Source organism: Balaenoptera ricei, chromosome 1 (assembly GCF_028023285.1).
Source record: "Balaenoptera ricei isolate mBalRic1 chromosome 1, mBalRic1.hap2, whole genome shotgun sequence".
Taxonomy (NCBI): Eukaryota; Metazoa; Chordata; class Mammalia; order Artiodactyla; family Balaenopteridae; genus Balaenoptera; species Balaenoptera ricei.
In genome coordinates this window covers 88205989-88212776 of record NC_082639.1, presented here as the reverse complement: position 1 = coordinate 88212776, position 6788 = coordinate 88205989, and positions in this window count along the sequence as shown.

Below are 6788 nucleotides of genomic sequence, written 5' to 3'. Positions count from 1 at the left end.
CAACTCTGTGCACTACATTTACAAATAATTTTTTGTTCATTTTTTCCCTTTAACTGCATATTTTACTCTAGATAGAATGAGATTTAATGTAATATTCCGAAGAAATATATATATGTCGCTAAAAATTACTAAAGAAAGATAATTACACAATCCTCAGGTCCTACTTTTAACTAAACAAAGATTCAGATATCTTTTAACTTTTAAACATCACATAATTAAATAGGACTAATCCAGCTCAAGATTCAACTTGGGAATTTAAGTTTGAATTTCCTGACTCTATTGATTACCTTTGAACTATTTGGTTATTGCCTTCAGGATTTTTAATTTCCCATTTGTAATCAAATTGTTCTGTAATCACATCTGGCTCTTGACTGACTTTTCCCTTTTTTGAAGGTTCTTCTGAGAAGAGCAGTCATCTCTCTCCCTCTCCCCACCATATAATATTTTTTTTTATTGTTGAGAATTTTAAATTGAGATAAATTGACATATAACATTATATTTGTTTCAGATGTACAACATAATGATTAGATATTTGTATATATTGTGAAATGACCACCACAACAAGACTAGGTAACATTCGTCACTATAGTTAACAAAATTTTTTTTCTTGTGATGAGAACTTTTAAGATCTATTCTCTTAGCAACTTTCAGGTATGTAGTACAGTATTCCTAACTATAGTTGCCATGCTATACATTATATGCCCATGACTTTGTTATTTTATAACCAGAAGTTTGTACCTTTTGACCGCTTTCACCCATTTTACTCACCCACACCCTCTTCTTACCGTGGGAATTATCACAACCCGAAGAGGAGATGTGGAGTGAAATAAACTACCAAGGGTAAAACATCTATTCCAGGTATCTTTACTGGTATAGCCTGACTTTATTTAATGATAATGAAGATTGTATTATATATAGTACCATGGGATAATTTTCCTGTATCTATGGTATGAAAGTTTAGAGAAAACTGTTAAACCCACAATTGTAACAAGCCTTGAAATATATATAGTTGGAACACCAAAAATCTTTTTGGTTCAACAACTTAGGATCAGAATACACAGGCTTTAATGATTTAAATAAATAGTTGAGATATTTACCTGACATAATTGTGACTACTTAAGCTGTTTTAGAATGTTTTTGGCTGAAGGTATTTTTTTTTCCTATAGTAACAATGGGAATATTAAAAGATTATTAGAAAATGAAATTGCTTCACACAAATAACATTTCTAGTATAAAATCTGAGAATTACAGTATTGATGGAACTTAGTCAAAATCACTGAGAGTTCTTGCAAAAGCAAAGATATTGAACCAAATAATCTGGTTGCTTTGTCACTGGAACAATTATTTTCAAAGTTTAGTCCAAGGAGTTTTAGATTTTGTAGGTATTGAACTCAAAGCTGTGCAGTTTTTTATCTGCGAATACTGCTATGAGGCCATGCAATGCTTATAGTTCCTATGGTAAGAATAATGTACTTTCAAGGAATAAAATAAAATAGGAGAGGGGAAAAAAGGGAAAGAAAGAAAGAGGAAAAGGGAGTAAGGGAAACAAACAAACAAAAAGGATGGTGAGATAAAAGGAGAGTAGGGTTTTAAAAAAACTGTTCAGCCATTCCTAAATAGGACAACTTTTTTATTTCTAATATATATATATATGACCATTTCAACAGGATTACAAAAGACAGAAAAGAGTCAAATACAAAAATAAAGCTGGAAGAAAAAAGAAGAGGGAAAAACTTGTTATCCAAGTTTTAAAACAGTAGGTTATACAAAATATACATATTTAAAAACATTTATTTATTTGTCTGTGTCGGGTCTTAGTCGTGGCACGTGGGATCTTTGTTGCTGCGTGCAGGATCTTTAGTTGCGGCATGTGGGATCTAGTTCCCTGACCAGGAACCAAACCCGGGCCCCCTGCATTGGGAGTGCAGAGTCTTAGCCACTGGACCACCAGGGAAGTCCCCATACAAAATATTATTGAACTACCTGACTGGATAGGAAAGGAATTATGACAACCATCTGGTAAATGCATTTTCGAGTTAAATTTCAATAAAATGTAGCACCTAAGAACAATTTTTGTAATTTCAAAGATGATGTTAAATTGGGGAGCATTCTCTAATACAGCGGTCTCCAACCTTTTTGGCACCAGGGACCGGTTTTGTGGAAGACAATTTTTCCACGGACGGGGCTGTGGGGGGTGGTTTTGGGATGATTCAAGCACATTACATTTATTGTGCACTTTATTTCTATTACTATTACATTGTAATATATAATGAAATAATTATACAACTCACCATAATGCAGAATCAGTGGGAGCCCTGAGCTTGTTCTGTTCTTGTTCACTTGCCACTCACTGATAGGGTTTTGATATGAGTCTGCAAGCAATTGATTTATTATGGTCTCTGTGCAGTCAAACCTCTCTGCTAACGATAACCTGTATTTGCAGCTGCTCCCCAGCGCTAGCATCACCGCCTCAGCTCCACCTCAGATCATCAGGCATTAGATCCTCATAAGGAGCACGCAACCTAGATCCCTTGCATGTGCAGTTTACAGTAGGGTTTGTGCTCCTATGAGACTCTAATGCCGCAGCTGATCTGACAGGAGGCGGAGCTCAGGCGGTAATGCGAGTGATGGGGAGTGGCTTTAAATACAGATGAAGCTTCACTCGCTTACCTGCAGGTCACCTCCTGCTGTTTGGCCTGGTTCCTAACAGGCCATGGACTGGTACCGGTCCGTGGCCTGCAGGTTGGGGACCCCTGCTCTAACACACAGCATGTGGCCTTTCCACCATCCTGCTTACTTCTGTAAAGAGAGTAGCTTGACTAATTGTCTTGAGTTTGATGCTGTGGCTCTCACAGGCCTGTCAGATGGTTTGATGAATTTGGAAGGTGTTTGACTCCCAGTGTTCAGTGTAAAGCTTGCTCCATTCCCAAGGACCTATGAAGCAAATCTTGCTGCAAATCTCATCAGAAAAATACTGCTGTGCAGGCTGTTTTAGTTATTTTACAGTCTTATCTTCCTAGAGCAGAATTCCTGGCATACACTGCTATTATCTTTGCTTGGTCTCAGTGTTGTTTAAATTGGGGACAGGAAATTTGTTTCAGTTTTCAATTCTGTGTTGGGTTCATGGTTATTCATTTAATTAATCTTCTTTAAAGGTGCACATGTTATATATTTTTTATATGGACAACATATTTCAAAATAATTTTTCTCTAGGAAAGCACTTGTACTTGAACATTCCTTAAGACGTTTCTAGACTGAAAACTGATAAGCCATATCTTTAACAAGCCCAACAAACCATTACCCCTTTAATTATAAATGGTTTGCTCTTCCTTAGGTTGGGCATAAGGTAAAGTAGCCTCTGTGTTGAGAGCAGTTTTCCAACCAATGTGGGGCACCATGGTAAAAAGGTTCCAAGAGTGATGAGATAGTTTTCTTTAGCCCTACAGGCCAAACATCTCTGACTAGTTGTCAGCAGCCAGAAGCATCCTCCTTTCGTTTACCAAAATGCTGTTTAAATAGCTTTTTCTACATATTCCACAATATATAAATGATTGGGTATCACTGGTTTAGGGAACTGTGTTTTGTGGAAAATGGCATCTCTTAAACACTAGAATCACATGACATCTTTTAATCACTAGAATCCATTGACCCAATGGAACAATCACATCATGAGAAACACACAGAAATGACGATCCCCTTCATTCAAAGTAACATATTTGTTTACTTTCGAGTAAGCAGAGCTGAATTCCAGTAAGTTAAGTGAAGCTCTAATAGAAAGCTACTCTAGGTCTTAGAGTTAGTGCTTTGAAGTTGCTTTAAATAAAAAAGCTTATGTTTTCTAAAGACATTCAGAAACAAGGGAATTCTAAGTCTATTAAACAATTGCATTCTAGGTAATTATTCCAAACCATTTCATTTATTTTTCTGCTGAAATACATTTTTTCCCCTTTAACCAGTGATGAGAACCACCCAAACCGAAAACAACAAATATTTGTACAAAATTCCATCTTGCCTTATTAGTAGAGACTTCAATAATAGCTATTTTGCTTCTTTAAACTTTAATGTAAGTGTAAAATTATGAATTAAAAAATGTAAATATAAAATTATAAATTATAAAATTTGTTCTTATTTTAACCAAGCCATAAAATTTACAACCAATTTGAAAGATGTAAACCTTGAATTCTTTTTTCCTCAAGGTAAGGCTTTGGGAAGTCAAGAAGACAAAGAATTTGGAGAGACCACTGATCAAAATAAGTGAATAGGTTATTGTACATCTGTTCACAACATCTAGGAGACAATGAATTCACATTAAGAAAATTATATCTAAGAAATTATAGAATATTTTTTTGTAATTAGATGCTAGCCTCGGTTCCTGATGACCACAGAACCAGCATATCAGCCCTGGATTGCACACTTCTGGACTTCTGTCTCATAGAGACCACTGTCATGGGCTCTGTTATGTGCAGTCAAACTTAATCCTAATGTACTATGGGTTGCCTTCATGAATTCTTACTGCCCTGCAAGGTAGGTATTACCATCATTCTTGTTTTTACAGTTGAAAAAACAAAGACTCAGAGTGGCAAGTAATCAACTTTGGAGAGAGCAAAAAGTTATTGTAACAAAACTGGAATGAGATTGGGGCCAAATTATAGAGTATCTCAAACGTCCTCTGATCAGTGGTGGGATATAAGCAGTGTTCTAGAAAGGTTTTCCTCAGTTCTATGAGGGATGGTGTAAGTTGTGATCAATTAAGCAATCGTTATGTTTGTTTAAGGACAAGAGAAGAATGCAAATACAAAGTGGGGAATAGACGAGAGCCCAGGCAGGTAAAAGTGAAGCCTGTGATTCATTGAGTGTGATGTGGGAGTCAAGATGAATCATCTTTGGAGCATTTCCTTATGTTATGATTATAAGAAAAGATGTTTAGCGCTCAGTTTTGTGCTTTCAAAATATATCAGTTACAATAAATATATTAACATTGAGTGTTTGCCTAATTAAGTGCCATATTTGTTAGTAAACTTCTATAGATATAACTTGCTTCCTTTGACCAAAATTCTCGTGGACCAATACGTTCCCTACTGCCTTTGAATTTTCTCTGTCTCACTTTGATAAGACACTTATATTTGCAAATTTATCCAAGTTGTGTAACCTAACTCATGCATTTTGAGTCTGAATATTGAGCCAGTAATATACCAGTTATCCTATCAAGGCAGATTGCTGCAGATACATTTTGACCAGGGAGTCAGATGTATTATCTGACCAGGATAATAAGGGAGTATATCTAGACCCAAGCAGAACAGCATCTAAGTATTTCCATAATCATGTGGGCAACTAATAATAGCCACAGCTCGACCTGTGGATGGATGGTGGCAAGAAGCATGAAGGTGAGCACAGAAGACTTCAGTCTTGAGGATCTTTGAAAAAGGATTTGTGGTAGGAAATCAGGGGTTGAGTTTCGGTCCAGTAATTTATCAGTTGTGTGACTTAGGGCAAGATGCTTTAGTAATGTTCTCATACATAAAATGGGTATAATACTTCCAATATAAAATTGCTTATTATATGGTAGAGGCTCATAAATGTTTGTTAAATCTGAGTTTTTTATTCTAACTGGCAAAACAAACATTAGGAAGAATTTCAGCAAACTATAAAAAAATAAAAATTGAATGAATGCAGACACTCTATGTTCTTAGAAGATTAAATACTGTAAATGTCAATTCCTATCAAATTACCTTACAGTGTAAGTATAAGTTTAGTAAAAATGGTAAGAGAATACTCTGTGGACATGGAAAAGTACTTGAGAAGAACAAATAGGTAGGTATATAAAACAAGATTCTAAAAAAGGAGTAGGGGATTAGTGAGAGAAAGACGGTGAGGAAAAGCTCTAACAAATATTAAAACAAAAATTATAATAGTTAAATGAGTGAACAGGCACAGATAACTTCAATGGTATATCCCAGAAGTACACCCTATTATTACATAAAACTTCAATAATTTAAAAAAGGAATCACTACAAATCAAATTCAATTCATGAGTTTGGATATAACAATTTTGAAGAAAAAGCTAAGTAATGTCTCAACTCATACTGTATGCTGCTGTAAATAGATAAATATAAAACCAGACTATAACACAGAAACAAAAGTTTATTAAATTATTGGATCAATTAAAATTTCAATTAAATTTTGAAGAGATAGAAGAGTTCACAAAGATAAACACTAAAAAATTTGATTAAAGGAAAATGAAAAGATTTTGTAAGTTAAACAAAAAACCTCCAACCAATACCGGATATATTAAGAAATATAGGGCTTCCCTGGTGGCGCAGTGGTTAAGAATCTGCCTGCCAATGCAGGGGACACGGGTTCGAACCTTGGTCCGGGAAGATCCCACATGACGCGGAGCAACTGGGCCCGTGAGCCACAACTACTGAGCCTGCGTGTCTGGAGCCTGTGCTCCACAATGGGAGAGGCCGCGACAGTGAGAGGCCAGCGCACCGCGATGAAGAGTGGCCCCAGCTCGCCACAGCTGGAGAGTGCCCTTGCACAGAAACGAAGACCCAACACAGCCAAAAATAAATAAATAAATAAATTTACTAAAAAAAAAAAAAAAAAAAAAAGAAATATATATTAGGAAAAAATTGTGCCAAAATGACAAAGTATCAGTATTACTTAATAATTCAAATCTCATACAAATGGAAAAAAACCCCAAAACTGAGCAACTTACTTGAGTTTATTATTTTGGCACATTGAGGATCTATATAAATAAGTTCGGCAAGTTTGACAAATTCACTCATA